At 37.2% G+C, this 27,374-nt stretch overlaps 1 long non-coding RNA gene across 2 annotated transcripts in view; it reads left to right on the forward strand.

Moving 5' to 3' along the window:
• LOC123381495 overlaps nt 1-27,374 on the forward strand; it is a 656,019-nt gene that overhangs the window by 571,327 nt on the left and 57,318 nt on the right. Inside the window, exon 4 of one of the 2 annotated variants that reach the window (XR_006588558.1) lies at nt 6,695-6,753. The exons of the other annotated variant lie outside the window; for it this stretch is intronic. This is a non-coding gene — a long non-coding RNA (uncharacterized LOC123381495). The remainder of the gene's footprint in view (nt 1-6,694; nt 6,754-27,374) is intronic. 2 annotated transcript variants of the gene reach the window in all.

The raw sequence follows: 27,374 nt of genomic DNA on the forward strand, positions 1-27,374 counted from the left end.
CAAAGCACAGCTGAATGTGGGGGATGAGACAGTGGGAAATACAGTTTCTAGATGTGGAATAGTGTAATAGTGGAGGTAACTGCATTCTTGTCACAAAGCAGAACATGACTGCAGTTGATGTACAGCTGTTTGAAATTTGTCTTACCATAAGGAAATAAGATTTCCTTTTCAGAAAGCCATTTTGACCAAGTATATGAAAATGCAAAGAAATAATGGTACGCTTCAGTAATCATATAGTTCGTTGGGAACTGCTCAGTTACCACATGCAACAGTCAGGCCTTCACCAACATTATTTCCTGCGTTGATTTCTATGACACATGTCTATAATAAATGGGTTCTCTTTGAGGTCTCCTTTTTTATATTCTCTTTCTCTTCTACCCTATAAATGCATGTTGCCATGACTTCTCCTTAGACTATAATCTTGTGCCTTTATACCCTCTTTATGGCATTTTCTTATATCTGCATCATTTCTGTGAATGATATACATACACATCTGTATTTTTAGCTGAACTATTCTTCCAAACTCTAGACCTAATTTTTTTGTGTGTGTGTGAGCCGTCTCTATTCAGGCATCCCATTAGGACTTCAAATTCTTCACTTGTAAGATGGAACACCTCATCACAAAACCTTTCTTTGTCCTGATTTTCTTTCCTCTATTCCTCCTTCCTGTTTCCTTTCTTTATTCTTTAGTTATTCATTGTCTAAACTATTTTATTCTAAGAAGGCCCAGATGTGTACAACAATAAAAACAGGCATACATTTCTTAGGATTTTGACTTTCATGCATCTATTATGCCAAAAAAGGCAAACATTTCTTAGGTACACAGATTTAAAACATTCAATATGACAACAGTAAACTTGTCATGATGACCAATATTTTCTTAAAAAAAATTGGTATTTGTAATTGAATATGACAATGACTACTGTGCCATTCATCCATTTTTTAAATGATGTATCAGATGCCTTGTGATCACTAAACTTCCATCTCGTTTGTCCTCTTAGAGTGAAAACTTTATAAACTTGTCCTAAATTTTATGAATGCATCTTTTAGAAACTGATCCTGCCTCTATTCTGTTTATGAAAGATACCAGACATATGAAAGAATGTATGCAATTCAAGTATAATAATTATGAAAAATGGTAAAATATTCATGTACCCTCCATCAAGCTAAAGAGAAATATTAAAAACATTTTTTATAGTCTTTATGTACCCCTCTTTCACCCACCCATGGAGCCATATGTTATCCTTTATGGATGCACCATATAGGTATGCAGCCCATATTAACCACACATATATGCATCCCTGTGTGTAGTTTTGTCTTTTGTCCTTTTTTATAAATAAAATAATTTTATAATTTCTTCTACGATTCACTCTTTGCTCAACGTTTTGTTTATATAATTCTTCCATGTTGATACGTGTATATTCCTTCATTTTTATTCTTAATATTTCTTTGTATGACCATGACAAAATATTGATCCATTTTAGGGGCACCTGGGTGACTCAGTCAGTTAAGCATCTGACTTCAGCTCAAGTCATGTCTTGCAGTTCGTGGGTTTGAGCCCTGCCTCCAACTCTGTGCTGACAGATCAGAGCCTGGAGCCTGCTTTGGATTCTGTGTCTCCCCCACTCATGTTATATCTCTTTCTCTCAAAATTAAATTTAAAAAAATATTTCAAAAAATATTGATCCATTTTTCGGTGATAGTAAATTGGGATGTTTCTAATATTCTTATTAAAAAAATTGTTTTTACATTTATTTATTTTTGAGAGACAGAGAGAGATGGAGCACAAGTGGGGGAGGGGCAGAGAGAGAAGGAGACACAGAATCTGAAGCAGGCTCCAGGCTCTGAGCTGTCAGCACAGAGCCCGACATGGGGCTCGAACCCACAAACTGTGAGATCATTACCTGAGCTGAAGTCGGACGCTTAACCGACTAAGCCACCCAGGTGCCCCTCCAATATTCTTCTTATTTTGAACAGTGCATCTGTCTGTCTATCTATCTATCTATCTATCTATCTATCTTTTAGAATATTATAATGAACCCCATCTTGCCATTGTCTGTATTAAAAAGTTATCATTTCTTAGCCAATATTCCACTGGATTATTTTGAGTTAAATTATTTCAGTGTATGGACATTTTAAAGTTATCTCTCTCATTAGTTTATACCTTAATATCATTGGGGCCAGAGGATATACACTTCATGGTATCAGTTTCTTTGAAATTTCTTGAAACTTACCACATGGAAGTCAGTTATTGCAAAAGTTAATTTTGTGTTTGAAATGAATGTATATTCTCCACTTATGAAAGCCAGGAATCTACCTATAACTACTTAGTCAAGCTGTTCAAATTTCCTTGTCCCTACTGATATTTGTTTATTTAGTATATCAATTGTAAAGAGAAGTACGTTAATTATGGTTGTATTTGTCCATGTCCATTCAGGTTGCTGTAACAAACTACAATAGAGGGGGGGTGTGTTATAAACAACAGAAATTTATTTCTCACAGCTTTGGAGGGTGGGAAATCCAACAACATGATTCAATGGCAGATTCATTGTCTGGCAAGAACCCACTTCCTGGTTCATCAACCATAGTCTCCTTGCTGTGTCAACCTGGTAGAAAGGGGGAGGGAGCTCCCTGGGGTCTCTTTTATGAGAGTTCTAGTCTCATTCGTGAAGGTTCTGTCCTCATAATCTGTTCACTTTCCAAAGGCCCCACTTCCAAATGCCATCATGCTGGGGATTAGGTTTCAACATATAAATTTTGGGGAAGACATGAACATTCAGTTTATAGCAGTATGTTTATCATTTTTTTCCCTTGTGATTTTGCCAGTTTGTCCTATACCTTTTGAAGCTATGTTATCAAGTACATACAAGGTTAGATTTTTTTTTACATCTTCTTTGTAAATTGAACTTTTGTCAATATGATATAGTATTTTCATATTTTCTAATAATTTCAGCTTAACATATAAAGAACTTATACAGTTCAGCACCCAAAAAGCAAATAATCAAATTTAAAACGTGGGCAGAGGACATGAATAGACATTTTTTTTCCAAAGAAGACATACAGATGGCCAGCAGACACATGAAAAGATGCTCAACATCCCTAATCATCAGGGAAATGCAAATCAAAACCACAAATCACCTCACACCTGTCAGAATGGCTAAAATTAAAAGCACAGGAAATAACAAGTAAATAATAATAATTTCAGCTTATTGAATTTTTTTAAATATTAATATATTTATAGCAGCTTTCTTTGGTTGGTTTTTATAAGGATACACTTTAATGTTCAAGTTTTCTAGGTATTTTTGTTTTAAGTGTGAATTTTATAGATAAGAATACTTGAATTTTGCTTCTTTCAATCTTTGCTTGCTGTACTTACTTTGATTACTGATATATTTGGTTTATTTTCCTCTCTTATGTAGGCTTAATTATTTTTTACATTTTAATATGCACTTTCTTGTGGGTTTCCTGTTCAATTTCCATATTTCCCCTCTGATATTTTGGAAGCTAGGTACTTTGTAACAATTATTTTCATGCATACTATAGAAAATCTACATGCACATTTTAATAATAAATTCCAAAGTTATTTGGTGTATTATAGATCTGTTCAGTTAACAGTATTAACACAAATTTAGTGACTTAAAACTGTACATTTATTATCCTTCAGTTTTTGTGGGTCAGGTGTCGGTACAGATTAGCTGAGTCATCTGATGGGAGTCTCCCAAAGTGACAGTGAAGATGCCTTTGACTCAATAAATGTACTTGTTTTGCATTAGACATTTGTTTTTTTAATATCTACAACCTTTTGGGGTCTGAGTCTATATTGGTTATATTTTATGTATTAACTGATGATGGCTTATTTCCTGTTAACTTTTGTGATTTATTTTATTGTGAGTTTGTATACCTTTTACTTTTATCTGTGGAAAGGCTTTGAGAGCCGATCTTCAGTGTGTTCCTCCAAAGAGGTTTTTTATTTGGTGAATGCTAGGCACCTCAGGGCAGTCACCAACCTAGGTCAAATTTAAACTAGAGTTAAGGCTTGTGGATTTTTCAGACTACGTAGTTATTACAAATTCTGTCCTCAAATTGAAATTTATGTAGGCATTGGTAACTAATTCTCAGAAAATGAATTTCTTTTACTTGGTTCTACCAGAGCAAAGACAAACATAGATATGTGAAATTTGGGAAGGCCCTTTCATCACCTTCAGTTTCAGAGATTTAGTAGAAAACTCAAACATGAGGTTCTAATTGCTTTCTCCTAGTGGAGTCTTGCAGACAACCCTTACTTCCAGCCATGGTATGTGGCAATATGCATGGAATCTTGCCAACTAGAGAAATATACTGAAGCCTTGAGGTCCAAAGTTTTTATTGAGGGTCAGTCATATAGACATGACTACCTATCTGTGTGTCTGACCTTACTTTCTAGCTCCTCTAAGAGTCAAGTTGATTCTCTATGGGTTCAGGCTGTCCCCATTAATCACACCATTAACATGGACTATCTGGTATGGTCCAAGAACATCATGTAAACAAAGACATCTTTATCAGACAAGGCATTCCAAGTGCCTAGGGGCTATTTCCCAGGAACAAAATACAAAGGGAGTATGTTTCTTAGGGCAAGATTAATCTTTTATTAAATGGTTTGCACCCCTACTGTCTCCCTATGTAGGCTTCCCCTATCCCAACTGACTTATTTTGCCTTTTGAAAAGTTGTCTCACTTGATAAGGCCTAGATTTGTTTGGGATTTCAGAACTGATGTTGTACCCTATTTTATCCCAGTTTTATTTCTAGATAAATCATAATAATGGATGGTATTATTAAAATCTAAGTTCTGGTCTACCTGGGATGGACACATCTACAAGACCAAACACTGACGCCATATTTCTTTTACCTCTACATTCATGATATGTTGTCAATTCTGGCTTCTAAAGAATTATCATACCTTCTCATCCTCTCAACGTGAGCTGAACTGAATGTAATATTTTTTGAATCTAAAATTTGTAATTGTAATGAACTGTGAGTGGCTTGTATAAACATCTGATCTCCCATATCTTTATTAATGGAAATTATGATATCTGGAGCTTAAATCTTGGAGACGTTTTTGTTTCCTTGCATTTCCCATGGAATCAAGTGGTGAAAAGTAGCTATTTACTATCTCCCTAACCTGAAGAGGACTCTTCTGAAGTAAAATTCCCATTAAGGTACATCTTCAAGAAGATCCCTTACATGGGGCTTAAAAGTCTCCTGACCTCCATTTTCCATTCTCAGGGGCAGCGGTTTCAATTAAAAGACTTTAATTATTATGCACAGGCCTATACAAACATTTCTGACTTTTTCCAGTGACAGGCTGGTATAAAAGTATATGGAGAGGAGAACACATAATATCCAAGCCCCCTCTTATTCATCTCTTACTTGCTTGCTCCTTTGATATACCTATGTGATCTATATTGTTTTTCTTTTTCTGGATAAGATTAAGGAAAAACTTGCTTATCAGAATCTCTAAGAAGGTAAAAGAAGATATTATAAGTCACAGAAAGATACTTTCTTTCTACTAGTACAGTTCCCAGCTGCAACATGTTGGACTTGACTGTGGGCAGCAAGGAGACCCCTCTGGAGTCTATTCCTGTTTTAGCTCTATGATCTCCTCCTACAGGACAAATGGAGTCCAGAAACTGTTAAGGCTGAACATTGTCAGCACAACCTCCCCTTTTTTGGTAGAGTCATTGAAGGTTAAACCTGATATTTAATTTTATTAGTTTGGTTAAAATTGAATTCGAGGGAAAGGACACAAAGTGAAGGAAAGGAAACGTAGGAAGGAAGAAGAGGAAGGAAAGAAGAAAGAAGATTTGTGAGGAGGCCTATATTGTTTGTTGATATTGAATTACATTACAATGATAAGTGGGAGATATTTGAGAATGTTAATTATAATCTACTGTTCAGTGATAAAGTTTTAGACCAGTTGAAGAGAGTATAAAACATTGCTACTATTCTAACTTCATGGATGAATAAAAGGGCTCGAGGTACACAGTTGTACTTTAGACTCAGAACTGTGCTTTTTAACATCATGCAGAGTGAATGAAAAATTTCTCTGCCAACGACACATTTTCTGACTTTTAACCTTAATTTTCTCACAGAGGGAATAGGAGGAAAGGCCTCTGGAAAAATTTTCAAATGGAGTCATATTTTAATTCTTGGATGCTATTTTGTTTGTTGCTGTTGTTGTTGTTGTTGTTGTTGTTGTTGTTGTTGTTGTTGTTGTTAGAGAGTGATGGAGAGGGGCAGAGAGAGAGAGAGAGAGAGAGAGAGAGATTGAAAGAGGGAGAGAGAGAATCCCAAGCAGGCTTTACGCACAGCACACAACCAAACATGGAGTTCACACAGCCCGACTCAGGGTCCCACAATCCTAGGATCATTACCTGAGCCAAAATCAAGACTCTGACGCTCAACCAATTGAGCCACCCAGGCATCCTTAATTCTTGGATGCTATTAATGGGAATGTTGCATATGGATTTTCTTTTTTCTTATTTTCTGAGTGGCAAAATAGTGCAACATTTAAAAATACGTTCATATAAAAAGTGCCCCCTCTTTGGGCTTTTGGGTCTGAAATGAAAGTTTCTCAAAGGTGATTTCCCATCAAGTAGGGCAAAGGTTCAGCAATGTGGATCTTTCTGAGACTGAGATTTATTTTTATTTTCCCAGAGGTTCCTGAGAATTGCTTGTTACTGCTCTTTGACTATCTTCAGAGATTGTGTGACCTGGTATGTGACCCTCAGCATATTAAAATTCTGAGATAATGAGTTTAAAAAAGAAAACTCCACAATTTATGGGCTGTCATTAAAAGACACAGGGTCGTAAATAAGATGATTATTTGCAAATAGAAATGGGGAGGTGGGGAGATGCTCTTAGAGGATATTATTCTAGTCCTCATTATCTCTAGCCTATATTACTGTCCAGTTTGCTTACTGGTCTCCTGCCTAAGTGACCTCCATCCGAGTGTTCTTTCTCATATGATTGTATTACTGCCTTGCTTAGCATTCCTCAATAATTCACCATTGTCTACAGCAAAAAACAACTACTAAATTTTGTTGCGTATCTCAGACAGAGTTGTATATGATCTATTCCCCTGTCCATTTTTTTCTAAGTTACAGTAATGAGCTCCCTGCCCTCCCCCTCAAACCTGACATTCTTTCTCATGCCTCCCTATATGTTTCCCTTCACTTGCTTCATTCCAGAAAAACCCTTCCATTCCAAACTCTGTCTAGTCCCTCCTATTTTGTTGTTGTTAATTTTTTTTAATGTTTACTTATTTTTGACAGAGAGAGAGAGAGAGAGCATGAACAGGGGAGGGGCAGAGGGAGAGGGAGACAGAGAATCTGAAGCAGGCTCCAGGCTCCGAGCTGTCAGCACGGAGCCCGATGCAGGGCTTGAACTCACAGACTGCGAGATCATGACCTGGGCCAAAGTCGGACGCCCAACCGACTGAGCCACCCAGTCACCCCAGTTGTTGTTAATTTTTAATCAGCCAACTGCTCACCAGGCCTTATACTAAAAATCCATGAGACTTTTCTTAACTGCCTCTTATGTACCCCTCTGTGGATGGCTGGATAATGCCTTCCAAGGATGTCTAGGTCCTGATCCCTGGAACCTATGGATTTTATTTTATATGACAGGGATGACTTTGCTGCTATGATTAAGTTAAGGATTTTTTTTTATTAAATTTTTTTTTCAACGTTTATTTATTTTTGGGACAGAGAGAGACAGAGCATGAATGGGGGAGGGGCAGAGAGAGGGGGAGACACAGAATCTGAAACAGGCTCCGGGCTCTGAGCCATCAGCCCAGAGCCCGACGCAGGGCTCGAACTCACGGACCGCGAGATCGTGACCTGGCTGAAGTCGGACGCCTAACCGACTGCGCCACCCAGGCGCCCCAAGTTAAGGATTATAAAAAGAGGTTATTTTGGATTATCCCAGTGGCCTTCAATGTAATCACACACGTCCTTATGAAAGGGAGGGAAAGGGAAATTAGACCTTAGAGGACAAGGCTCTGTAGTGGCAGAAGCAGTGACTGGAGTTACATGCTTTAAACATGGAGGAAGAGGTCACAAACCAAGGAATAGAAGTAACCACTAGAAGCTGGAAAAAGCAAGGAAATTGATCCTCCCCTAGAGACTCTGAAGGAAGCATGGCCTTGCCAACTGTGTGGTGTTGACCTGGTGAAATCTGTTTTGGACTTCTGGGCTCCATAAGTACCAGAGAATAAAGTTCTGATGTTTCAAGCCACTGAATTTGTGGGAACTCGTTACAGTAGCAATAGGAAACTAACATACCTTTTCTGCCTTGCACACTCCTCCTTTTGACTATTTCATGCTTTTGTAGTCATTTGTATACTTGCTTTCTCTCTAAATCATTGATCTGTACTCTACTCAGACCCAACAACTTATTTATCATGCCCCTTTCACTGTCCTGAAGTGAAATTCACCTGTGCTCATAATTTGAAAAATCAACACAATGCCTTACCTTAAATATATGGAAAAATGAAAAGAAAATTAAGATTTATAATTAAATTATACTTGTTTCTATGTATAAATATTAAGCATGATTAAATGTCAAGACAACTATGATAGACACTGACTCGTATAAATAAGATAATTGTGAATGTGACAGCTGCATATGCAAATCAATACAGGTGTGTTTCTTTGGTGACTCAAATCCTAAAAGGGTAATTACTGTTTCTCTCTTTTTTTTCTGTTTATCATTACTTTTTATTGTTGACGAAACCACATAGAACTCTCAGCAAGTCCCAACAACAAAAAATAAAATAAAAGTATATATAATTATTCCTAGACTTTCATAATATTTGCATTCTTGGAGAATTCACTGTAAGTTAAAACTATGAAAATTCTTTGTGTGTTTTGGTTAATGTCCAGGCTCAGATGATGTCAGAAATGTTTTTAGCACATGAGTGTCTGGTAAGAGATTGGGAAATCGTGGGGGAGCTGGGACATTTCTTGACATGTGAAGTGTCCTATGAACTGTGGAATGTCAAAGACCTTGAGCCTGTGCACACTACATGCTAAAAGCACCTCGGAATCATTAGAGCAACCAGAAATGTCCCCACAAACATCCAGAATCCTTCAGTGAGAACCACTACTAATGTATTCTCAGCTCCATGTAACTAGTGAGTGTGTCTTATTCATCCAAATGGTCTCCAAATCTATCTTGGCTTCTAACACATAGCAGATGTTAGGCACCTGCATGTGGCGTGAAGAAAAAGTTGTGTAAATATTGTGTAGTGTTCTTTTTTTTTTTCATAAATATCAGTAAGGTCAAGGTGACTGGTAACATTCAAATTTTCTATATCATTTTTGTTTTAAACAGCTTCATTAAGATATGATTGGATTCAGACCATACAATTTACCCTAAGTGTACAACTCATTGACTTTAGTATAGTCACAGAGATGTGAAACCATCATGATCCTCAGTTTTAGAACATCTTTTATCATCTCATAAAGAAACCCAGTACTGGGGCGCCTGGGTGGCTCAGTCGGTTAAGCAGCCGACTTCGGCTCGGGTCATGATCTTACAGTCCGTGAGTTCGAGCCCCGTGCCGGGCTCTGTGCTGACAGCTCAGAGCCTGGAGCCTGTTTCAGATTCTGTGTCTCCCTCTCTCTGACTCTCCCCCATTCATGCTCTGTCTCCCTCTGTCTCAAAAATAAATAAACGTTAAAAAAAATTAAAAAAAAAAAAAAGAAACCCAGTACTGTCTAGCCATCGACTCCATATCTCTCCATTTTCTTCAGAAAATAAGCAGACAATAAACAATTGCTAAGGTACTTTATGTCTCTAGATTTGCTAATCTGGATATTTCATCTAAATAGAATCGTATAATATTATCTATTAATAGTAGCTTCTTTCATTTATTAAGTTTCTGAGATTCATCCATGTTACAGTATGTACCAGTCCTTCATTCACCTTTTGTGGCCAGCTAATATTTTATTGTATGGATATATCACTTTTTGTTCATTAAATTAATCAAATCCTCCTTATTTTCTTTACCCTCTACTATTTATGTTTTTCTGTAGTTGCTGAGATGTGTTAAAAGTTAACATTTCCTACCATGATTGTACAAATGTTAAATTCTTTTTGACTTTGTCAATTGCTTAATATATTTTGAAGCGTCTTAGGCATTTATACATTTATGATTATATATCTTCCTGCTATACTGACTCTTTTATTGTTATCCCCAATAGTAAATACTGTTTCTACACACACACACACACACACACACACACACACACACACACACAAGCTAGCTTTCTTATATTTCCTGCTGGTATCAGCTAATTTTCTACATGTTTACTTAAACGTTTTCTGTGCATACAGTTGGATCTTGCTTTTATATTCATTCTGATAATCTCTTCCTTCTTATTGGAAAATTTAGTCTGTAAACATTGAATAAAATTATTTTTATATTCAGATTTAGGTCCATTATGTTGTTTTTAGTTTGTTGTATCTATCTTCTCTTTTTCTCATTCCTTTCTTACACTCTTCTGAATATTTTATAGAATTCGACTTTAATTTTTTATCGACTATTTCACCCTAGATCTTTGAATACATTATAAACTTCTCTCATTTTTTTCTTGAAAGTCACATGTACTTCAAGTAAATTATGGCATAAAATAGTATTTTATAATTGCCTGTGCTTTTGTAATAATTTGTGAAATAGCTTATTGCCATTTGGATACTTTTCATTCATTCCTAAAGATCTGAAATTTCCTCCAGCATGATTTCTCTTCAGCCTGAAGATCTTCCTTTATTATATCTTGCTGCATTGCCTTGTCATGAAAAATTCCCTTAGCTTTTGTTTGAGTATGATTTGTCCAGGTATAGATTCTTGGAATTAATTCAAACTGGGGTTTGCTAAGCTTTTTGAATCTATAAATGTATATCTGTCACCAAATTGGGAAGTTAGTTCTGTCATTATATGTCTAAATATCTTGCTCTGCACCATTTTCTCTCTCCTCTTCTTCTGGGACAAGTACTTCTATATAATACCTTTTGAAGCTTGTCCCATAGATCCCCGAGGCTCTTTTAATTTTTTCCAGTTGTTACCTCTCTCTTCTTCAATTGTTATGTTTTCTTGATTTATCTTCAAGATCAACATTTCTTTATCATCTCTATGTTCTTATGATACTAATCCAGTGATTAGTTTTTGGGTTCTTTTTTTTTTCCAGATTTCCTACTTATGTCCTATTTCTATCTTTTAATTTGACACAAGTGTATTTTCTTTTACCTCATTGATCATAATTCAAATAGTGGCTTTAAAGTCCTCATCTAATAGTTCTAGCACCTGGGTCATCTCAGAGTTAGTTTGCATCAAGCATCTTTTCCTTTGAGAATGGGTTACATTTTCCTTGCTCAGGTAATTTTGGATGTTATAAATGTTATGTTGTGGATTATCTGGATCGTGTATGTCATTATATTGCAACAATATATTGATGGTTATATCATCAAAATGTTGATATTGTTATTTTTTTTACAGATGAAATTTGAATCGGTACCAAGTTCAGTTATTTAAACCTCCAGTCTTAGAAACTTTCGGTTATCCCTGCACAAACTTGATTCAGGGGTTCGCCAGTGATTTCCTTCTCTACCCCTCTGCATTCTAGAGTTCTTTTATCACTCTCTGGTGGTTGTGCTTGCCCTAATTAGGACTCCTTTCTCTGATTCCTCTGGGTAAAAGGATGATTACATTTTGGTGTTTTTCTTTTCTTTTTTTTTTTTTTTTAATGTTTTTATTTATTTTTGAGACCGAGAGAGACAGGGCATGAGCAGGGGAGGGGCAGAGAGAGAGGGAGAGGCAGAATCTGAAGCAGGCTCCAGGCTCTGAGCTGTCAGCACAGAGCCCGACGTGGGGCTCGACATGGGGCTCGAACTCACGGACCGCGAGATCATGACCTGAGCTGAAGTCAGACGCTTAACCGACTGAGCCACCCAGGCGCCCTTTTTTTTTTTTTTTTTAATCATAGTTTTAACCATCACTTCAACTATGGCTGGCCTCAGAGTAAAGCTGCAACAAAACAAGGCACTCAGTCTGTTCACATGCTCCAAGTTTCAACTCTCCCCCAAGACATGTCAACTTGGTAGTGTTCAGATCCCTTCCATTGTTTTTGTTGTTGTTGTTTTTCTTTTTGGCTAGGTTCTTTGTTCTTTGTGGGAGGGTTAGTTTCTTAAAACTTACTCTTCTATATCAAAAGCATGTTAATTTCCTTTTCTAGAAAAAAAAATTACAAAGATCCGAAAATAAATCATAGCTTTACATTATTTTTAAGCTTTATATTATTTTACATGAACTTGAAGTTTTCATGCACAATTCACGATCTGTGTTCTTCTTTCGTATAAACAACCAAAGGACTGTCTTTTGCTCTGAAAATTCAACAATTGCTGTAGATGTAATAGTTCAGACCTCTGGACAGCAGTGTGTTTGTTCAAAGCTACAACTATGACTCTGTTCAGAGTGGGAAGTTTCTGTGATAATTTTGCAAATGGATGAAAATACTAGTGGGCTTTCTTGAACTCACTCTGGGCGTTAATTGCCCCTATTTCTGAAGACAGCAGGGGAGAGGAAAGTTGGCAAGGAAGAGTAAGAGCAGCCAACATTGCCTTCTCTTTTCTCTGTGCTCTAGTGAAAAGAGGATGAAACATCACAGAGAGATGAAAATCTTTTGGTTTGCTGTGAATCAGGCCAGCATGTTTGATGACTCAGGGAAGGCATTGATGGGTACAATGTTAGAAGAAGAAAGTGACAGCAAGGGCAGGTTATGAACATATTGTTCTGCCTGTAAAATAGCCACTTGCCTACTTGCCCTGTACAAAGAGTGATTTATCCAGGCAAGAACACCCTGTAGGGAAGTGGATCAAAAGAGAGCACCAGCAAGTGAGATGAACTAGCACAGGGCTTCTCAAACTTTAGTGTGCAAGCCAATTTCCTGGGGCATCTTGTTCAAATGCAGATTCAGACTCAGGAGTTCTGGGTGGGCCTGGGATTCTGCATTTCTAACCAGTTCCAGCGTGGAACTGGTGCAGTTGCTCCTGTAAGTAGCAACAAACCAGAAGCTATCCTGTGGCAGCATTTTGCCTACAGCTGACCCTGGTCCAGGTGAGGAGAGTGAAATGATGATTTCATTTATTTTACTGCCAGGAAAAATTCCATGGGGGGAATAGTGTAAAAATTTTTGCTTGAGTTGGTCAATTTTTTGTGCATTGTCCAAATATGTTATTAATTTGTTATCAGGGGTAGTACTTATTAAGTTCCCACTCATCCCGGCTGTTGTGCAGTAACACGGCTCGTTATATGTTGTAAGGTGTCAACAGCTGTGTTATTGATGCTAATGCAATTTTCCTCACTGATAATTATTATAAAACTCGTGTTTTCAGTTGGGGATTATTTTTCCCTGCTATTCTTTCTGTGGCATTTCTCACCGTTCTTTAAATCTGTGGGGTTCCCCCCCCCACGCATTAAAAAATAAACATCTGTTTCTTTTTGAATTAAGCGTGGGTTTTTAGGTTATATTTTACTTTAGTGTTTAATATTTGTGATCATAAAACACATAGGAAAAATTACATAGTTTATTCTCTGCTTTGTAACTACATTCTCTAAGACACAAAGTGAGATGGGCAGGACAAATGATCTCTGTGCTTCTTCCAGGTGTGAAGGGCAGTTTAGAGAGCAAGGACACTAAAAGTGTTAGAATATTAGAAATCAGGGTATTTAGATGGTGTAGTAGGACAATGGAAATAGTATCAAAAAAATGCTTGCAGAGAAATTTGATAACTTTGGGTGGCTAATCTTTAGAATATATTGCCAAAATAAGCTTCAAAATTTATATGACCCCTTAAGATACTCTTTCCTTTAATATATATATATATATATTAATAATATATATATATTAGAATATATATAATATATATAATGTGTATATATATTATTGTCAAATTGGTTTCCATACTACACCCAGTGCTCATCCCAACAGGTGCCCTCCTCAATGCCCATCACCCTCCTTCCTCTCCCCCAACCCCCATCAACCCTCAGTTTGTTCTCAGTATTTAAGAGTCTCTTATGGTTTGCCTCCCTCCCTTTCTGTAACTTTTTTTTTCCCCTTCCCCTCCCCCTGGTCTTCTGTTAAGTTTCTCAGGATCCACATAAGAGTGAAAACATATGCTATCTGTCTTTCTCTGCCTGACTTATTTCACCTAGCATAATACCCTCCACTTCCATCCACATTGCTACAAAAGGCCAGATTTCATTCTTTCTCATTGCCACGTAGTATTCCATTGTATGTATCAACCACATCTTCTTTATCCATTTGTCAGTTGATGGACATTTAGGCTCATTCCATAATTTGGCTATTGTTGAAATTGCTGCTATAAACATTGGGGTACATGTGCCCCTATGCATCAGCACTCCTGTATCCCTTGGGTAAATTCCTAGCAGTGCTATTGCTGGGTCATAGGGTAGATCTAGTTTTAATTTTTGAGGAACCTCCACACTGTTTTCCAGAGCGGCTGTACCAGTTTGCATTCCCACCAACAGTGCAAGAGTGTTCCTGTTTCTCCACATCCTCTCCAGCATCTATAGTCTCCTGATTTGTTCATTTTAGCCACTCTGACTGGTGGGAGGTGGTATCTCAGTGTGGTTTTGATTTGTATTTCCCTGATGAGGAGTGACGTTGAGCATCTTTTCATGTGTCTGTTGTCCATCTGGATGCCTTCTTTAGAAAAGTGTCTATTCATGTCTTCTGCCCATTTCTTCACTGGATTATTTGTTTTTCGGGTGTGGAGTTCCTTATAGATTTTGGATACTAACCCTTTTCTGATATGTCATTTGCAAATATTTTCTCCCATTCCGTCAGTTGCTTTTTGTTGATTGTTTCCTTTGCAGTGCAGAAGTTTTTATCTTCATGAGGTCCCAATAGCTCATTTTTGCTTTTAATTCCCTTGCCTTTGGAGATGTGTCAAGTAACAAATTGCTGTGACTGAGGTCAGAGAGGTTTTTTTTCCAGATACTCCTTCCCATTTCCCTCAGCCTCATCTTAACTAACACTGTCCAAACAGAAGTCAGTCATCATCTTTAGTCCCACAAGTGTGGTGTTTTACCCTGAAAGATTAGATGCTCCTTGAGGATTTATACTCTCATTCAACAAATATTCAACTGTTTTTAAAAGACATTATTGAGAGGCACAGATGAAAAATTACATTTTGATACAGTAGGTAAGAAAGACCTGTTCTTAAATAAATTAAAAAGATGAAAAGAAAATTAAATCACATATGAGAGGGGCAAATGATTTGGTGTCTCAAAGGAGATGGACAAAACATCATTCCTCTGGAAACTTTGGAGGAGGTTTCTGGCAAAGGAGAGTCAAAGAACCTGGTCTTGAGGGATTCATGGATTTGTGATAGACATAGGAGGCTGGCCATGTTTGGAGCCAAAGAGACCTCATTATCAGATGCTCACATGATCATAAAGGGACAGGGGGGTCCCTGTAAACATACCCACACAGATGTTTACAGAGTAAATACTTTAAATGAGTTACAGGTAAGCTGGGCTACTCACCCTCAGCCGTTTACTCCAGTGAGGAATACAAATGTTATCACTTTCATGCAGATTTAAGTTAGTGTTTTTATTATCTATTATTGTAAAATAAACTGCTCCTAACGGCTTTAGAAAGCCAGTCTCCTTCCACTCCTTTCCTTCTCATGATTCTCTGGGATGACTGCGTAGATTTTCTGCTGATCTCATGTGATACCCGTCATGTGATGCCTCTCATTTGATGACAGTCAGAAGGTACCTAGGGCTGAATTCGTCCATAAGCTTGACAGAGATGTTACAATAGCTGGAACTTTATTCCTCTCCCTATGGTTTATCCATGTAGATTGTCCATCAAGAAAGCAGAACTTCTTACATGGTGATTCAGGGCTGCCAAAAGTGAGCATTCCAAGAGAAAGGAATTAAAATCTGCCCATTGTCTTCAATGCTAGTCTTAGAATTGATACCTCTGCCAGATTATGTTGGTTAATATGTGACCAGGCAGCCCAGTTTCATTGTGGAAGGTATGTGAATGTCAGAAGAAGTGCTTCGTTGGGGATCATATTTTGAAACTAGCTATCCCCGGAAGCAATATTGAATGTTTAAATATGTAATGTCAACAAAAATTTAAATAGAAAAACCCCCATTTTGTCTTTGTAGAGCCATGTTTATTTTTTAAATTTATTTTCATTTTCTTATTTATTTATTTATTTATTTATTTATTTATTTATTTATGAGAGGAGGGGGAGAGGGAGAGGAAGAGAGAGAATCTTAAGCAGGCTCCATGTCCAGTGTGGAGCCCAACACAGGGCTTGATCTCACGACCATGAGAACAGACCTGACCCAAAATTAAGAGTTAGACACTTAACTGACTGAGATACCTGGGTGCCCCTGTAAAGCCATTTTATGGTTGAATTAAGATATGGTTGATCAGTTTGGCAGTGGAGTGTAGTAAAGAGAAAATCAAGGACAAAGCCAAGATTTGAACCTGCATAGCTATAAAAATCATGGTATTATTAGTAATGACAATTCATGCAAAAGAAGATTTAAGATAATTTATTCATAGAAAAATGATGTCAAGAAGTAGATCTTCAGTATAAGATTATGAGATTAATTGGTTAAATCTGGGTTTCCAACAGAGTGCTCATTATATGTAAAGGCTAGTGCACCAGAGTGACATTCATAGTGAGGTGAGGGCAGGAGATGCAGATGTGAAAGTCTTGTCAACAGAGATGACACAGCATAAAATTTATGGTGCACATGGCTAGGAAACTGGTGGAATAAAGACACACAGAGGCTCGATTATGAAACCTTTTGGAATTTTTTTTTTGTGATAGAGAAAGGGGAAAAATGAAACCAGCAGTCGGAGAGAGGTAATGAGGTAAGATGTAAAACAAATTCGATCAGTATCATAGTGGCCAAACAGGTGTTTAACACTGTTAAATGCTCCAGAAAGCTGGAAGAACATGAAGCCTGAGAAATAGTTGTTTAATTAGTAGTTGGACCAACAGAAATGAAGGGTGTGATTCTTCTAGGGAATCTCTCAGTAAGCTGTCTCTAACTTCAACAGATGCTGGGCAAACATATGTATAGTGTTTTTGTTTTGTTTGTTGGTTTGTTTTTTCTCTGGAGGAAAGCAGACTCTAGTAACAAAGAAGGTTCAGGAATAGCTATTGGGTCAGCAATGAACAGTGTTTGCCACACTTCAAAATCTTTATATATTTTACCTTTTTTCCTTGTCATTTTTCTGGCTAAACTTTTTAGTGTCTTATTGAATAGAAGCAGTAACAGCTTGCATCCATGTCCTTTTAACTGGACTTAAAAGGAAAGTTTCTCATATTTTATATATCTGAGTATGAAATTTACTATAAGTTTTGGGAAGACAACCTTTAGAGGTTAAGGATAGTAGTTAAGAAAATTCAATTCACGTTCTAGATTATGTTTTCTATTTCTGTTGAGATGATAATATGTTTTTTGTGCTTTAATTTGTTTAATGTGGTAGATTATACTAAAAATTCTTAGTCTAATATCATTCTTGAATTCCTGGAAAATCACTTGAATTTTTGGGAAGAACTCAAATTATGATTTGATTATATGATTTATTTATCATAAAATAATATGATTTATTATTATTATTTGTAATACATGGATGAAATTATTAATATTTTGTTTATAGTTTGTTTAAAACTTAATAAATTTGAAAGTTGTCTGCAGTGGTCCTTTCTCATAATATCCTTGTCAGATAATAGTATTGACAGTTTAAGAGTGTCATTAAATGAGTTGAAAACCTGTTCCTCTGTTTTGTTTTAGTTGAACTCTGCATGCGAGTAATCTGTTTTTAGAAAATTTGTTGTAATGTTCATTTAAACCTTTTAGGTCTAGTGTCACATGTTTTTTAGGTAGGTTTTTTCTATGGGTCTATTTGGGTTATTTCTTTTTAAGTATTTTTGGCATGGAATATTTTATATACTTATAGAAAACTGTTCAATTCATTACAAACTTTAATTTTACTGCCATAAAGTTTTATAGGGAGAGGCTCTATTGCATCCAGAGATTTGTCCAATCATCATTTTTGATTTTGCATTGCATGTGTCTCTTCATTTGACTAGTCTTTTAGAAAAACCTGCCTTTAATTTTTTAAATCTTTATATCATGTCTGTGGTAGGCAGAATATTGGTCCCCCTAAAGAGGTCCATGTCCTAACCTCTAGAACTTGTGAACACATTGTTACGTGACAAGGAGATTAAAGTTGTAGATGAAATTAAGTTTTCTAATCATCTGATCTTAAAATAAGGATGTTACCTTGGTTTATCTTATGGGCCCAATATAATCACAAGGATCCTTAAAAGTGTCAGGGTAAAGCAATATGAGAAAGACTTGACTGGGCATTGTTGGCTTTGAAGATGGAAGGAGGCCGCAAGTCAAGAAAAGCAGTAGCCTGTAGAGGCTGGAGAAGGCAAGGAAATGGATTTGACCCTAGAACCTCTATAAGAAATGCAGCCTTCCTGACACCTTGATTTTAACTCATTAAAATACATTTCAGACTTCTGACCTTCAAGACAGTAACATCATAAATTTGTATTTTTTTAAGTGACTAACATTGTGATAATTTCTCATAGCAGCAGTGGAATTTGCTGTTTTGGTGTCTGGAATGGGCTGTTGCCTAAAAACATGAAAGTGGTTTAAGAATTGGGCAGTGAGCAGGAGGCTGAAAGAATTTCGAAGAAGGCAGAATGAGGCCAGATTGCCTTGAAAAAACTGTTAATAGAAACATTAGAAATACTACTTCTGAGGGCTCAGAAGGAAGTGAAGAAAATGGCAGAGAAAACGTACATTGTTTTAGAAAATACTGAGATCAGCATGAATACACTGTTAGAAGGACTATGACATTGAAGGCTGTGCCAGCGAGGATTCAGATGGAAGTGAAATGAGGAACATGTTATTGGAAATGTGAGGAAAGTGGATGCTTATCATTTAGTGGCAGAAAATTAGCTGAATTGTGGCCTGAGGCCATGTGAAAAGCAAAGCTTGGCAATGATGAACTTGGATATTTAGCCGTGGAGACTTTCAAGCAAAGAGTTGAAGGTGTAGCCTAGCATGCAAGGGGAATGCCTTAGATTGCACTTCTTCCAGAATCTCAATTCATAAATATCCCACTCTCTAACCATTGCCACCTCTCTTTCTATCCCATTCCCTCCTCTCGTGTCCTAAATACGACACTTTTTAAGTCCTACTTGGTTCTACAATTCATTGGCTTTCACCATTCCACACTTCCCTTTGGTACGTCTAGGACTGAAATAAATGAGAGAGTTGACATCTCGAATGTCAACTTGTTATTATTAATGGCATGTCATCTTCCTCCAAAAAAATTGGGAGATAGAAGGTAAAAAGAAAACAAAAGAAGTCCTAACACCAACCACAATGTTTCTTCTTAAAAGAGGAGAGCTGATAGGGGATACTGGGAATAAGATATTTATTGCAATGTTGCATTTGGCCATAATGAAGGATTTAAAGCAACTAAAAGAAAAATCTGAGTATCCTGCATTTATATCCCATTTTACTGATAACTCTGCTTTCTTTCATCATTTGGGATTGAAGGCAGCATAAAAACTTTTATAAGGGGATCAAGTTAGAAGAAACAAATGCAGAAATCCTGTCATTCTATCAGTTGTCACACATCTAGGGAAAATTAACGTATGCATTCATGCATGCACTGAACATGTTTATTAAGCATCTATTTTCTATCAAGCACCACGACAGAAGCTGGGGATTCAATGGTGAGGAAAAGGCAGATAAAAATAATTATGAAATATATTTATTAAAATAAGAATTTATAAAGAAATGGACAGTTTATTTTCTGTGTACATATTATTTGTTCAAAACAAAAGACACTGATTATGTCCCTGGTGGACCCCTTCAAAACACATCTATGAATAATAAGATTGATAGTAAATTCCAAGTTGAATTATTTAATTAAAATGTACTTAGAGGAATTTTAAAGACGATGGGGCAGAAAGAACTGAGGAATAAGTCCAAAGATTGTACCTATGATAGCAACCCCAAAACAGTTTTAAAAAAACAAATATTTATATTTGCCCCCATCACCTTCATCTGTAGGTCATCTGTGGTTCTTTTTTTTTAATTAAAATATTTTTAATGTTTATTTTTGAGAGAGGGAGGACAAGTGGGGGAGGGGCAGAGAGAGAGGGAGACACAGGATCCGAAGCAGGTTCCAGGCTCTGAGCTGTCAGCACAGAGCCTGACAAGGGGCTCGAACCCACGAACTGTGAGCTCATGACCTGAGCCGAAGTCGGATGTTTAACCGACTGAGCCACCCAGGTGCCCTGATAAGTCATCTGTGGTTCTATCCCAAAGTTCCTTCACTGTCCTGGATTCTAAGCTGAGGGAGCATCCTTTGCCTGAGGCAAATCATTATTGTGGGAGAGTGGAAATAGCAACAGGGAACAAGCCAATGACTCTTCAAACCTCCACTTACACATAGCTTATGTTCTACTCGCATTCCATCGGCCATAGCAAATCAGATGGACAAACTAATCTCAATGCATGAGGGAAAATATGTCTCTTGAGAGAGAAGGAGAGAAAATACTTAGGAACTAAACTGATATTTATTTAAATAAAATGCAAACGGTTCTTTGAAAAGACAGAGTACAAAGACTGAGGAAAAAATAGAGACCATACGTTCAAAATAGATTCAGCCATGTTTCAGAAATTCTAATTAATGTTGATCTTATATGGCCAAAGAGGAAGCCTGGTATATTGAACTGGGTCAAGTTGCAGACAATAGAATATGATCTAATTAATCAGAAGAACATTTTTTTTTTTTACACCAAGAAATAGAAACTCACAGAATTATTGAAAAGGCTAGGAATTGGTTCTAGGCTAAAGTAAAGGAATGATTTCTAGGCTCACAGCTGATCTACCTCTGCTGCAATTGTTAAATGGACCTCTGGCTTCATAGAAAGCTGACAGTCCAGGCAGCTGCTGTCACCACTGCTGTTTGCAAAGCGTGCTCCTTCTGCCATGAAAATGCCAGAGAAATAACCTGCAAATTGGGAAGTTGCTAATGGGGCTCTAGAGCCTTCTCGTATCTGCTCTATTCTGTGCCAGCAGAATAAATGCTGTGCTCCCTACCTACCTCACATAACATTTTTAGGAGTCAAAGCTTATACAGGGCACTAATTGGAATAGAAGCACACTGAGAAACCTAGCTCTAAGAAAATCAGGGAAGGTAATTCTTTTTTTTTTTCTATAATAGAAAGGCTTCATTTAATCTTTGTAATAATTCTATTTCATTATGCTGCTCTTTTGACTTAGACGCTAATCATACAAATAAACAGAAACAAAACTCAATTAGAAATTGGATAAACATCACACTTGCTGTATGTCGTCTTTTTTCGGAAGCATGATACATTAGATAAAAAATTCAGAGTCCTAAGAACTGAAAGACATTCTTTTCTAAGGCTAATGAGGAAAAACAAAATTAGCAATGATTTACATTTAATCAACTCTCATTTACAGAGAGAACATTTCTGATTAAAATTTGACAGAAATTGATGAAATTAAATACACTTTTGTTTACCTATTCACTTTTTTCAAAAAATTAGCACTTTTTCTACGCATTTTGTTTAAAAAATGAAAGAAAAGAAAGCTACAGGGAAGTTAGAAGAATGGTATTTGAATAACTTATTGTCATTTACTTACTTCATCAACTGTTAATTGTCATATTTGCATTCTCTCCTTCCCCCCTCCCTCTGAGTTTCCCCCAACCCCCCTACCCCTGCCCTCATAAAATACACGCTTTAATCTCTTTGTCCCTCTACACATGACTTGGTTTCTGCAGAACCATTTGGAAGTAAGGTGCACACATCACGACCCTTCACCCCTAAATAATTCAACATGAATATCCTAAGAACAAGGGCATTTTCCTCCATAACCACAATACCATTAACACATTCACAAATTTTAACATTGACTCAATGGGAAGTGTAACTTTTATCTTTCTCTGCATTAAAAAAGAGGTAGGAATGGATGTTGACTGAACCCAGGCACATTATCTTCCATTTTTAAGTTCAAGAACTGCCTTCCCCTATATAGGGGTTGACTTTGATGTCTCAAGCTGTCACTATCCTGTCAGTCCCTGAAGGTGAATTTTCTACTCAGTTCCATTCAGAATCATTTCCCTTCTGGATAGAAATTATCATAAGTGTAGCAATTCATTCCTGTTATGCCCTGAGAATAAACTCAGGGTAGGTTGAACTTGTAGTGCCAGAGTCAGGCTCTGACAGGGCACATCTGTTTGGTGTCAGCAGATGTGGCTGTGGCCATGGAATTCATTTGCCGAGCGATGAACAGGGAGAAAGTGGAGTGTTTTTGTTGACCTGTTTGGTTCTAATGATGTTCTCAAATAATAAGGATGAAGGAAATATATGAAAATTATCTCCTCTGTTACTTCTATAACTGAAGCCCATTAAGGTAAAATAAAATTCAGAAGGAACAGCAAAAAAATGTGTTTTCCTTTATTAACTCTACACAGTAAACATAATTCAAACTCAACTCCCTTTGTGGCATTGGTGCAAAGCAACTACCTAGAAGCCCAACTAGCTACAGCCTCTTTTATTTCATTCATCTCTAGAGGGAGGGCCTAAAATATATGAGCCTCAGACTTCTGCTCAGGTCATGATCTCCCGTTTTGTGAGTTCAGGCCCCTCACAGGGGGCTCCTCCTGTCCCTGTCCATGCAGAGCCTGCTTCAGATCCTCTGTCTCCCTCTCTCTCTGCCCCTCCATCTCTCTCTCTCTCTCTCTCTCTCTGTCTCTCAAATATACATTTTAAAAAAGTATACAAAACAGACTTCAGCAAATGTTAAGAGCAGTCCAAATGCGGGAGAGAAAGGTGAGGACTTCTGAAATACAAAGAAGTTGCTCCCTGAGTTGATTTCCTCCCAATGACCCGGTCTTTCTTTTGGAAGTGTCCTGACTATAAATCAAACTTGCACATTTCAAATAAAAAATGACACAAGTTTTTCTTACCCCCCCCCCCTGAAGTATGAGCATTTCTGGAAGAGTTTAAAGTCCACCATTTTTTCAACATTTTTTAAGACTTTTACAATGTTTTTATTTTATTTTATTTTATTTTATTTTATTTTATTTTATTTTATTGATGTTTTTTAATTTATTTTTGAGACAGAGCATGAGCAGGGGAAGGGCAGAGAGAGAGAGAGAGAGAGAGAGAGAGAGAGAGAGAGAATCCGAAGCAGGCTCCAGGCTCTGAGCTGTCAGCACAAAGTCTGACCTGGGGCTCCAACCCACAGACTGTGAGATCATGACCTGAGCTGAAGTTCGACGCTTAGCCTACTGAGCCACCCAGGCGCCCCTACAATGTTTTTATTATTTATTTTAGAGAGAGAGAGAGAGAGAGAGAGAGAGAGAGAGAGAGCACGTGCACCAGCGGGGGAGGAGCAAAGAGAGAAAGGGAGACACAGACTCCCAAACAGGCTCCAGGCTCCAAGCTGTCAGCACAGAGCCTGACCCAGGGCTCGAAGCCATGGACTGCAAGATCATTACCTGACCCAAAGTCAGATGCTTAACCAACTGAGCCACCCACATGCCCCTAAAGTCCACCATTTTTAAATATTCTTAAGCTGCCCAACTCTTGCAGCTTCCAGTACAGTGATGAGGAGGCTTTCATTTTGTAAAAATTTAAAATTCAGATTTGACTTTCCGCTGTTTTCATTTTTTTTTACCTTAGAAACTTAAAAATTCTGAGGTAGAAATTTCAGAAGTGTTTAAAATCGAATATAAGAAAAGTGACTCATGAAGAAACCAATCTCCACTGAGGGCTGAGGTTTCATCTATGGGCTTCTCCATCATTTTGTAAAAAGTCTACAGATTATTTGATAGTAATTTTAATGCATATGTACGAAGGACCTAATAGATGTTAATTTAGTATTTATCAAACACTAAGATACATTCTGGGGAAAGATTCAATCAAATTTGAGCCTGTAAGTCTAACAAACAGGTAAGATCTATATGCTTAAGGTAGGTAACTGCACCAGAAAATGCACATCTGCCTTTTAATATTCTCCCTAACAGGGAGATACCATGATGCTTAAAAGATGGTCTCAAGAAGTAAAAGTTCGTTGTGGTAGACCTTGAAAGAAAAAGTAACTATTTTTGAAAAGATGATTTAAGGATATGTTTATTGAGGATCCACTGTGTTCAAACTTTTGTGTAAAGTATATCCTTATTAAATAATGAAAGAAGTGTTCATATATTCTCTTTAGAAAACACATACCAACAATCCAACTGAAACCAAAGAGAGCATCACCTAGCACCCTCATGCCAAACCCACCCCCATTCTCACACCCTCCACCTTCTATCACTCACCTGCTGCAAATACATCAATGGCACAGCACTGATTGATACATCGCGACAAGGATGCCATTTCCCTTCTTAGGACTTGAAGAGAAAGAAGTATTTTTCATCCTGACTTTGCCCTAATGCCTTTGCTCTGCCCTTAGTTAATGTATGGTGTTTTTGTATAGTGATATAGTAGATGCAGTGCTTGAATCATGGGCCAATCAGCATCAGCACAACCTGTTTTTGTAGTCATATCTTCTGTGATTTCCCAGTATGGACCATGCTCCCCCACCTTTTTGAAATTTTCCTCATTCTTGAACATTCATATTTTCTTACTTAGTTTCTCCTCTAAACAGCCTTGGGGCAAGGGTTCAAATGTGTTTGGAAGTACAGGAAATATCAGTAGAAGAATGTAAAAGTGAGACAGAGAAGAGAAAGCAACCAATAAAGGATTATAGGGTCTCTCCTGTTGCGGGCAATTAGAGCTTAATTCCGCTGGAAAAACTCTGAGAGGCAGTGTAGGTTCATCACAGGCAAGGAAGCTGAGCATTTATTTCTACACCAACTGTGGGAGGTATTAATTCCCCAGCTCTCTGGCCACTCATATCTGTAGGAAAAGGCATTCAGCCATTTCAGAAACAGCACTCAAGCAAATGGATAAAGATACTAGTGGTTGGAAGTTGGCCCCTGAATTGGATACTCCGGGGACATGTGTTAGAATGACTTTATTATTTGTGGCCTCACTTATTCTTTTCCCTAGATCTTTGCTCCTGGTCTCCTCCTACCTTCTACTTACCCAGTTTCTCCTCAAGTTATCCCAAATATCTCTCTCTGATGTCATCTCAGAGCATCAAATAAGGCTTATTCTTTCTTTTATTATTCTCCATTACACATATAATGGTTCTTGTACTACTATTTTGTGCTGAGAACATTTGAGTACATAGTTCATTTTCACTATTAGAAAAAGTGATTTAAAAAAACAGGGACTTTGTAAATGTGTATCTCTTTCAATGTCTAGTAGAGTGCCTTGCACACAATCGATATTATAAAAACTTTGTTGAGTGTATTTGCTGAATTGAATGTGTTCTGAAAACCAAATATCACAGGGAAAGAAAATATCAGTATTTTAGTATGATCTAGCAAAATGTAGACAAGTGCATTTACTATTAAAAATACATCTCACAGTTCCATATGAAGCAAGGATTTACAAAGAAAAATTCAAAGCACAGAGTGATTTGATATATATTCTTTTCAACCTGATTGTGATAACTTTTATTCAGCTTTTTCTCAGCTTTTTGCTATCTAGTTTCAAGCCCTCAAAGTCCCACTTGTTAAATACATTTTTAGTATTATTTACAAAGGTATTATAAATCCCACAGGACTGAGATCACCACAGCTGAATCTTTCATTATTCTCATAGTGGGTAATATCTGTTCATCTTTGTCATTCTGAAAGTATCTCTTTTTTACTAACAGCAAAAGATCCCCTTCTCCTGCTCTGTCTGCCTTCTCAGTGAATGTGTCTGATGTCATTCTGTCTGTTATTTTCAATTTGTCTTCCTGCATCATTGCCCCAGGCTCTCTCTGGTTTATGGCCTCATTTCAAATTTGAAGTACCATCTGCATAAATTTAACTTATTAAAATTATTTAAAATAATATCATATTTTTAAGTAGATTTTTCTTGCAATAGAAACAGGAAAATGATCTTGATAGGCATTTTTAAATTGATGGAAAAAGAAGTTGAAAAATAGAGAAGGTGAAATTAGAGGAGTTTATTGGTGGGCTTTCGCTCGTTGGTTAAGAATTTTTCTCTTGCACTATTTAAAGATAAACATTTTAATCTAGGATTTTGTAAAACCATGGTCCATGAGTTAGAAAGCATTCCAGTCATCTGTGTCTGGTCTTGCCTTTACTTGTCTAGCATTTTTATATGATAATTCATGAGTGAATGTGAATGTGCCTATGTGTAATAAATATGTGATTTCATAGATGAATAGTACTGTCATCATTTGCAAATATTTGGCCAAGTTGACTTTACAGCTATAGTACTATTCTGATGACCACATCAGTGTGTGTTTGAGCAGGGGGTGGTGATTTCCCACACCACCAAGCAATTAACTCAATTCTGACGCTGTCTGCCTGGAGGTAGCATCAGATCCCACAAGTTAAGGGCTCAGTCCTAAAAGAACACCTTCCTGCTCTGACTTCAGATGCCAGTCACAAGTCCATATTGTCACCTGTGCTTCTGACTAACTGGCTGTAGTTTGGCTTCCAACAGGTCTCTTTTCGGGCTCAACTCATGTGCTAGAGTTGACCTCAGAACAACATTTTACTTACTATATTACCAATTTATTACAAAAAGTCAGGAAGAGCCAGATTGAAGAGATGGACAGGGCAAGGGCAAGGTATAGGGAATGGGCACAGAGTTTCCATATTATTCTATAGCATCTCCATGTGGTCACCAGTCCAGAAGCTCTTTGAACCTCCTCTTTTTGGGATTTTTAAAAAAAATTTTGGAGGCTTCTTTACAAAAGCATGAGTGCTTAAATCTTTGGACGCTGGTGATTGATTGAACTTTCAGCCCCTCTTCCCAATCTGGAAATCAGGGGTAGGACTAGAAGTTCTGATCCTCCATTCAAGATTGTTTCCCCTGGCAGCCAGTTTCCATCCTTAGGTACTTTCCCAAAGTCACCTCATCAAACATAAACTCAATTATGAATAATAAGACAGCCATTTCACCTTTATGGCTCTGAAGCCATAATTTCAAAATATTAGGAAGTAAGGACAAGAGACCAAATATTATAACACAAGAGGCTCCTATTGGTCTTACTGCTCAGGAAATTCCAAGGGTTCGGGGAGCTGTGAGCCAGGAACTGTGGACAAAAAACAAATATATGTGAGAAATACATTTTGCT

The sequence above is a fragment of the Felis catus genome, chromosome D4 (genome assembly GCF_018350175.1).
Source record: "Felis catus isolate Fca126 chromosome D4, F.catus_Fca126_mat1.0, whole genome shotgun sequence".
Classification (NCBI taxonomy): Eukaryota; Metazoa; Chordata; class Mammalia; order Carnivora; family Felidae; genus Felis; species Felis catus.